We start from the raw sequence: 9,436 nt of genomic DNA, 5'->3' as shown, positions 1-9,436 counted from the left end.
AGGATGGGATTTGAACCCATGCATGCAGTCGCCTAAACCACTCGGCCACCTCGTCTACATTACCAAGTTTAAATTAGGAGGTAAGATCTCATGAGGATTTTAAGCTGTCAGGGTGTTTTTGCTGAAGATTGTATAAAGGCTTTTGGCAGTGTGGCCTCATCTCATCTCCTAGAGTATCTATTGTCTAAAGTTAGATTAGGACAAACCTTATCAGAAATGAACCAGTGCAAAGGGTTTTAATAGCAACTTATCAATCATTCCTAATTGTTTCTACTTTTGGCACTGCAGTGGCATTCTTTCAATCTGTCTATTCTGTCTCATGACTGGGAAGCAAAACAAGTCCCAATTTCCAGCTGTGATAAAAGATGGATCATTTAATTATGGAACTTCAAATCCCAAGCCCTTGTTCTCGATACAGCTTCTGTCGCATTCTGCAAATTTGTCATGGTCCTTTTCCAGAATGTTCTTCAAAAAATACTCGGTTTCTTAATTGCCATGACTGAGAGCGACATCTTATTCAAAGCTTCTGCTGTGCGTGGAATGGAACTGAAGCTCAATGTTGTTTTGCTCAATTAAACACTTGAAATTATCGATTATTGACTAAATCTTCCCTGGCTTTCCCATCATCACCAGCTTGTGGTGCTGTGGCTTAGTTGGTTAAAGCGCCTGTCTAGTAAACAGGAGATCCCGAGTTCAAATCTCAGCAGTGCCTTCTTTTCATCTTCTCAGTATGAAGCTTTCTATCCTCATAGTGGGACAACATCAAATTGGCCTTTGCTAAGTCTCTGTGATAGTGCAATAGTGGGAGTAAGAATCTGCTATAAGTGCTAAAGAGGAAGAAAGATGGAATCAAGCAAGAAAAAAGTAAAACCAGTGGATTTTATTTTACTATTTTGAAATGCCTCCTCCTTACGTATCTGACTCTCTAAGCAAAGTTTGATAGCAGTCTTCTTGAATGGTAGAAGATTTAAACTTTCATGTTTGAAGAATTCATTGCTTGGGCAGAAAATAAAACCTTGAGCTGGAAACTTAAAAGAATCAGAAAATAAATAGGACAGATTGAATTCAAAGCCATGCATGCAACATCAAATTGGCCTTTGTTAAGTCTCTGTGATAGTGCAATAGTGGGAGTAAGAATCTGCTATAAGTGCTAAAGAGGAAGAAAGATGGAATCAAGCATGAAAAGAGTAGAACCAGTGGATTTTATTTTACTATTTTGAAATGCCTCCTCCTTACGTATCTGACTCTCTAAGCAAAGTTTGATAGCAGCCTTCTTGAATGGTAGAAGATTTAAACTTTCATGTTTGAATAATTCATTGCTTGGGCAGAAAATAAAACCTTGAGCTGGAAACTTAAAAGAATCAGAAAAGAAATAGGACAGATTGAATTCAAAGCCATGCATGCAACATCAAATTGGCCTTTGCTAAGTCTCTGTGATAGTGCAATAGTGGGAGTAAGAATCTGCTATAAGTGCTAAAGAGGAAGAAAGATGGAATCAAGCATGAAAAAAGTAAAACCAGTGGATTTTATTTTACTATTTTGAAATGCCTCCTCCTTACGTATCTGACTCTCTAAGCAAAGTTTGATAGCAGCCTTCTTGAATGGTAGAAGATTTAAACTTTCATGTTTGAAGAATTCATTGCTTGGGCAGAAAATAAAACCTTGAGCTGGAAACGTAAAAGAATCAGAAAAGAAATAGGACAGATTGAATTCAAAGCCATGCATGCATAGCTCAATCTCTTAACTGCATTGTTAATGTATCATCTTAACTACGCAGCCAACTTGCCTGCATGAACATGTAGAAACCAGACGATAGGACTATAGCAGCTTTCTTGAAAGAGAAAAGAATCAACTTTCATGCTTGAAGTATACACCATTTTGCCTAAAAATGAAAGACAATCTTGTCAAAGGCAAAGTAGCAGAATATACCGACAAGGATGGGATTCAAACCCAGTCCATCGCCTTAACCACTCGGCCACCTCGTCTACATGACCAAGTTTAAATTAGGAGGTAAGATCTCATGAGGATTTTAAGCTGTCAGGGTGTTTTTGCTGAAGATTGTATAAAGGCTTTTGGCAGTGTGGCCTCATCTCATCTCCTAGAGTATCTATTGTCTAAAGTTAGATTAGGACAAACCTTATCAGAAATGAACCAGTGCAAAGGGTTTTAATAGCAACTTATCAATCATTCCTAATTGTTTCTACTTTTGGCACTGCAGTGGCATTCTTTCAATCTGTCTATTCTGTCTCATGACTGGGAAGCAAAACAAGTCCCAATTTCCAGCTGTGATAAAAGATGGATCATTTAATTATGGAACTTCAAATACCAAGCCCTTGTTCTCGATACAGCTTCTGTCGCATTCTGCAAATTTGTCATGGTCCTTTTCGAGAATGCTCTTCAAAAAATACTCGGTTTCTTAATTGCCATGACTGAGAGCGACATCTTATTCAATGATTCTGCTGTGCGTGGAATGGAACTGAAGCTCAATGTTGTTTTGCTCAATTAAACACTTGAAATTATCGATTAGTGACTAAATCTTCCCTGGCTTTCCCGTCCTCACCAGCTTGTGGTGCTGTAGCTTAGTTGGTTAATGTGCCTGTCTAGTAAACAGGAGATCTTGAGTTCATATCTCAGCAGTGCCTTCTTTTCATCTTCTCAGTATGAAGCTTTCTATCCTCATAGTGGGACAACATCAAATTGGCCTTTGCTAAGTCTCTGTGATAGTGCAATAGTGGGAGTAAGAATCTGCTATAAGTGCTAAAGAGGAAGAAAGATGGAATCAAGCATGAAAAGAGTAGAACCAGTGGATTTTATTTTACTATTTTGAAATGCCTCCTCCTTACGTATCTCACTCTCTAAGCAAAGTTTGATAGCAGCCTTCTTGAATGGTAGAAGATTTAAACTTTCATGTTTGAATAATTCATTGCTTGGGCAGAAAATAAAACCTTGAGCTGGAAACTTAAAAGAATCAGAAAAGAAATAGGACAGATTGAATTCAAAGCCATGCATGCAACATCAAATTGGCCTTTGCTAAGTCTCTGTGATAGTGCAATAGTGGGAGTAAGAATCTGCTATAAATGCTAAAGAGGAAGAAAGATGGAATCAAGCATGAAAAAATTAAAACCAGTGGATTTTATTTTACTATTTTGAAATGCCTCCTCTGTTATGTTCTGCTACCAAAGCTAAGGAAAGAGAGGAGATCTGTCCCTACTATAAGACTCAGCTGAATCCCTACGATGTAACAGGGAACCTGATCCTGCGATCAGACCTGCTAAAGTCCTAATCTAGTCTGTACGGAGACCTATAGATTTGGGGAGGGAATCCCTACAAGTACTAAGGACTGGGAGGAATATGGGACACCTCCTAACAGAAATAGTAGCAGACAGACGAACAAACAAAATAGATAGAACCTAGAGGTCCGTAGACCAAGCAAACTAACAGAGTTAGATACAGAGCACAGGCTAGCTAGAAAGTAGATATACAATGAAGTCCAGCAAAGCCAGAAGGGCGGAGCAGGATTAAATAGGCCAACAAGGTCATGTGACCAGCAAAGGAAAAAAAACCTAACAGCAAGGTTCTAACAGTACCCCCCCTTCTAAGAGGATCCTCCGGATCCCCTAGGACCAGGCTTATCAGGAAATCTCCTGTGAAACGCTCTGATAAGTCTGGACGCGGAAACATCATCTGACCTCACCCAAGAGTTATCCTCGGGTCCGAAACCTTTCCAGGCCACAAGATACTGCAAACTACCTCTATACCGTCTAGAGTCAAGGATGCGAGAAATTTCATATTCCCCGTCCTCCACCACCGGAGGAACAGAGGCAGAGGCGTCACCATCCGACACAACAGCTTTTTTTAACAGAGAGACATGAAAGACCGGATTAATTCTCCAGGAGGTAGGAACCTCCAACCTAACAGCAGATTGGTTGACAACCTGAAGCACCTTAAAGGGCCCTACAAACTTGGGACCCAATTTCTTAGAAGGAATCCTCAACCGCAGATTCCTAGAGGACAACCAAACCATGTCACCAACAGCGAACAAAACCTCCTGTCGTTTCCTATCAAAGTAGTCTTTAGATTTTCTGTTGGCCTCCTGAAGATTACCACGCACATCCGTCCAAACTCTTTCCAAATCACCGGAAAAATTCTCCTCCTCAGGCACGGCAGATCCCAACTTGGAGAACGACCCAAACGACGGATGTCTCCCAGAACAACAAAAAAAAGGCGAACAACCAGCAGAAGAAGATGTATGATTGTTCAGAGCAAATTCGGCAAGTGGCAGAAACTCAGACCACCCCTCTTGATTGTCTGCCACAAAACAACGCAAGAACTGCTCAACATCCTGGTTTTTCCTTTCTGTCTGGCCATTAGATTCAGGATGATATCCGGACGAAAACGACAAATGAATTCCCAACCTGTCACAAAAAGCACGCCAAAAACGAGCCACGAACTGAGGACCCCTATCAGAAACAATGTCAGTAGGAACGCCATGAAGTCTGACAATTTCCTTGACAAAGGCCTTAGCGAGAGTTTTAGCGCAGGGCAGTTTGACGAAGGGAACCAAGTGACACATCTTGCTAAAACGGTCCACGACCACCCAGATGACAGTAAAACCCTCAGAGGGGGGAAGGTCAGTTATAAAGTCCATAGCCAAATGTGTCCAAGGAGCACTGGGGACCTCCAAAGGACAAAGCAACCCCGCAGCAGGAGTATGTGAGGACTTAGATCTAGCACATATAGTACATTGGCGCACCCACTTAATGACTTCCTTCTGCCATCCAGGCCACCAAAAACTGCGACCCACCAGTCTCTTGGTCTCAGAGATTCCGGGATGACCTGCCAACCGAGATTCGTGACACTCAACAAACAAATCTCTCCTAAAGGTCCCAGGCACAAACAACCTCCCATGAGGAGTGTTAGATGGGGCATTCTCCTGAGCTTTAAGAATCTCATCTTCCAAAACGGAGTCTAAAGCAGCTATCACAACACCTTCTTGTAAAATGTTTTCCTCTTTCTCAGCACCGACTATGGGAGAAAAACTGCGAGACAAGGCATCCGCCTTAACATTCTTAGTACCAGGGATGTAAGTAACGGAGAAATTAAACCGCGAGAAAAACAGTGCCCACCTAGCCTGACGGGCATTCAGGCGCTTGGCAGCGTCAAGATATATCAGATTTTTATGATCCGTAAGAACCTGAACGGGAAATTCCGCACCTTCCAAGAAGTGGCGCCAGTGTTCAAATGCGAGTTTAATAGCCAATAATTCCCGATTACCAATATCGTAATTCAATTCAGTCTCCGAAAATTTTTTTGAAAAAAATGCACAGGGATGTAATCCATCCCCGTTATCCTGAGACAATACTGCGCCAACCCCCACAGAGGAAGCATCAACCTCAACCAAAAACGGCCTAGTAACATCAGGCTGCATAAGGATGGGAGCAGAGGTGAACCTCTCCTTGAGATACACAAAAGCTTCAATGGCCTCAGAAGACCACTGAACCGCATCAGCACCTTTCCTGGTGAGATCAGTCAGAGGTTTGACAATACTAGAAAAATTTTTTATGAATTTTCTATAGTAATTGGCGAAACCCAAAAACCTCTGTATTGATTTCAAACCAATAGGCCTAGGCCATTCCTGCACAGCCTGAACCTTAACCGGATCCATCTCAAAACCTTTGCTGGAGATAATGTAGCCCAAAAAACTAATTCTCTGTACAGCGAACTCACATTTCTTCAGCTTAGCAAAAAGCGAATTGTCCATTAATAACTGTAATACCTCACGCACGCTCCGCCAATGAGACTCCAGATCTGGCGAATAAATCAAAATGTCATCCAAATACACAACCACATTTTTACCGATCAAAGGTCTAAGGATGTCATTAATCAGATTCTGAAAAAATGCAGGAGCATTAGTAAGACCAAAAGGCATAACCAGATTCTCAAAATGACCCACAGGAGTGTTAAAAGCAGTCTTCCATTCATCACCCTCCTTCATGCGCAACAGATTGTATGCCCCCTTAAGGTCAATTTTAGAGAACCACTTGGCCCCCAATAACTGGTTAAACAGATCAGGAATCAATGGCAGTGGGTAAGGATTGCGTACCGTAATTTTGTTAATCTCACGAAAATCCAGACAAGGACGTAAACCGCCGTCCTTTTTTTTTATAAAAAAAAATCCAACCGCCACAGGAGACTTAGAGGGCCTAATGTGACCGGCGGCCAAACTTGTCTGTATGTATTCCTCCAAAGCCTTCCTCTCAGGAATAGTAAGGTTAAATAAACGACTTTTAGGAAGAGTCGCTCCAGGGACAAATTCAATAGAACAATCATAGTCTCTATGGGGAGGCAAAACCTGCGATTCTTTCTCAGAAAAAACTCTCCAAAAATCCTGAATAGGAACAGGCAATTCTCCCCTATCCAAAGCTGCAATACGCCCGTTACAACACTTGTCATAACATTTATGGCTCCAGGATTTAATTTCACTGGAAGACCAATCCAGTACAGGATTGTGAAATTTTAACCAGGGCAAACCCAATATTACTGGAGAAGGCAAGTTATTCAACACTACCAAATCCAATTTCTCATGGTGAACACCATTAATAGTGAGAGGAAATTCACTGACCTTGAGAGTAATATTCTTCAAAGGGGAGCCATCCACAGAAACCACAGCAATGGGGGATGATAAAGGTTCAGGTTTTAAATTGAGTTTTTCCACGAATCCCCCATCAATAACATTCAGTGTAGACCCGCAATCAACAAACACCCGAAATTCCATTAATTTTTCCTGAGCAATCGTGGAAGCAGCTAAAAATATACCCTTGGAATTTAAACAGGCAATACGGGCGTGACTGACCATTTTTTTTTCTTTCTTCATACGAAGCTCACAGCCTTTAATCAAATGACCAGATTTCCCGCAATAGAAACACAAGCCTTCTGAAAAACGACGGTGTTTTTCTTGAGAGCGAGGTGCCACCGATCCAATCTCCATCGGTTCACCACTGTTAGTACACACATTATCATAACCAGAAACTGACATAGCAGAGGATTTGCTCTCATTAACCCTAGCACGCAGTCTTCTGTCCACCCGTATAGCTAATTGCATAGCCTGTTGCAAATCCTCAGGTGTAGGATAAGCAATTAGCAGGTCTTTAACCTTTTCACTGAGCCCAGCAAGAAATAGACTTTTCAGAGCAGAATCGTTCCACCCTGTTTGAGTGGACCAACGACGAAAATGTGTACAATATTTTTCCATATTACCTGATCCTTGTTTTAAACGTCTCAACTCAGTCTCAGCTGATGCCACACGGTCAGGATCATCATATAATAGTCCTAAAGCAGAAAAAAAACTATCCACTGATCTGAAGCATGTATCACTAGGTTGCAAAGAAAAGGCCCACTCCTGAGGCTCTTTGCGCAAAAGTGACATTATGAACCCTACGCGCTGGGATTCATCCCCAGAGGACTTGGGTCTCAAACGAAAATACAATAAGCAAGCATTTTTAAATGAAAAAAATTCTCGATGTTCACCAAAAAATAAATCCGGCAAACATACCTTAGGCTCCAAGAAATATGCTCCAGGACAGTTACTCACGTGCTGACGGAGCTCGGTCACTTCCAGAGAGAGTCCCTGCAGGTGTTTAGCCAAATCCTGAACCGACACCATGATGGAACAAAAAAAAAAATCTTTCCTTAGAGAATTTACAGGCTGGACTTACTGTTATGTTCTGCTACCAAAGCTAAGGAAAGAGAGGAGATCTGTCCCTACTATAAGACTCAGCTGAATCCCTACGATGTAACAGGGAACCTGATCCTGCGATCAGACCTGCTAAAGTCCTAATCTAGTCTGTACGGAGACCTATAGATTTGGGGAGGGAATCCCTACAAGTACTAAGGACTGGGAGGAATATGGGACACCTCCTAACAGAAATAGTAGCAGACAGACGAACAAACAAAATAGATAGAACCTAGAGGTCCGTAGACCAAGCAAACTAACAGAGTTAGATACAGAGCACAGGCTAGCTAGAAAGTAGATATACAATGAAGTCCAGCAAAGCCAGAAGGGCGGAGCAGGATTAAATAGGCCAACAAGGTCATGTGACCAGCAAAGGAAAAAAAACCTAACAGCAAGGTTCTAACATCCTCCTTACGTATCTGACTCTCTAAGTAAAGTTTGATAGCAGCCTTCTTGAATGGTAGAAGATTTAAACTTTCATGTTTGAAGAATTCATTGCTTGGGCAGAAAATAAAACCTTGAGCTGGAAACGTAAAAGAATCAGAAAAGAAATAAGACAGATTGAATTCAAAGCCATGCATGCATAGCTCAATCTCTTAACTGCATTGTTAATGTATCATCTTAACTACGCAGCCAACTTGCCTGCATGAACATGTAGAAACCAGACGATAGGACTATAGCAGCTTTCTTGAAAGAGAAAAGAATCAACTTTCATGCTTGAAGTATACACCATTTTGCCTAAAAATGAAAGACAATCTTGTCAAAGGCAAAGAAGCAGACTATACCGACGAGTATGGGATTCGAACCCAGTCCATCGCCTTAACCACTCGGCCACCTCGTCTACATGACCAAGTTTGAATTAGGAGGTAAGATCTCATGAGGATTTTAAGCTGTCAGGGTGTTTTTGCTGAAGATTGTATAAAGGCTTTTGGCAGTGTGGCCTCATCTCATCTCCTAGAGTATCTATTGTCTAAAGTTAGATTAGGACAAACCTTATCAGAAATAAACCAGTGCAAAGGGTTTTAATAGCAACTTATCAATCATTCCTAATTGTTTCTACTTTTGGCACTGCAGTGGCATTCTTTCAATCTGTCTATTCTGTCTCATGACTGGGAAGCAAAACAAGTCCCAATTTCCAGCTGTGATAAAAGATGGATCATTTAATTATGGAACTTCAAATACCAAGCCCTTGTTCTCGATACAGCTTCTGTCGCATTCTGCAAATTTGTCATGGTCCTTTTCGAGAATGCTCTTCAAAAAATACTCAGTTTCTTAATTGCCATGACTGAGAGCGACATCTTATTCAATGTTTCTGCTGTGCGTGGAATGGAACTGAAGCTCAATGTTGTTTTGCTCAATTAACCACTTGAAATTATCGATTAGTGACTAAATCTTCCCTGGCTTTCCCATCCTCTCCAGCTTGTGGTGCTGTGGCTTAGTTGGTTAAAGTGCCTGTCTAGTAAACAGGAGATCCTGAGTTCAAATCTCAGCAGTGTCTTCTTTTCATCTTCTCAGTATGAAGCTTTCTATCCTCATAGTGGGACAACATCAAGTTGGCCTTTGCTAAGTCTCTGTGATAGTGGGAGTAAGAATCTGCTATAAGTGCTAAAGAGGAAGAAAGATGGAATCAAGCATGAAAAGAGTAGAACCAGTGGATTTAATTTTACTATTTTGAAATGCCTCCTCCTTACGTATCTGACTCTC

General features: G+C 41.4%; 2 non-coding genes across 2 annotated transcripts; both read left to right on the top strand.

Moving 5' to 3' along the window:
• Nucleotides 1–638: 638 nt before the first annotated feature.
• On the top strand, nt 639–712 carry TRNAT-AGU (transfer RNA threonine (anticodon AGU)). The gene has a single exon. It is a non-coding gene; the product is annotated as a tRNA-Thr (tRNA).
• Nucleotides 713–9,156: 8,444 nt separating this feature from the next.
• TRNAT-AGU (transfer RNA threonine (anticodon AGU)) lies at nt 9,157–9,230 on the top strand. Its single transcript has one exon. It is a non-coding gene; the product is annotated as a tRNA-Thr (tRNA).
• The last annotated feature ends 206 nt before the right edge of the window (nt 9,231–9,436 follow it).

The sequence above is a fragment of the Phyllobates terribilis genome, unplaced genomic scaffold, assembly GCF_046119375.1.
Source record: "Phyllobates terribilis strain yellow unplaced genomic scaffold, ASM4611937v1 Scaffold_4079__1_contigs__length_65444, whole genome shotgun sequence".
Classification (NCBI taxonomy): domain Eukaryota; kingdom Metazoa; phylum Chordata; class Amphibia; order Anura; family Dendrobatidae; genus Phyllobates; species Phyllobates terribilis.
The sequence above is the reverse complement of the archived record's forward strand: the minus strand, read 5'-3'. Positions and strand labels throughout refer to the sequence as shown.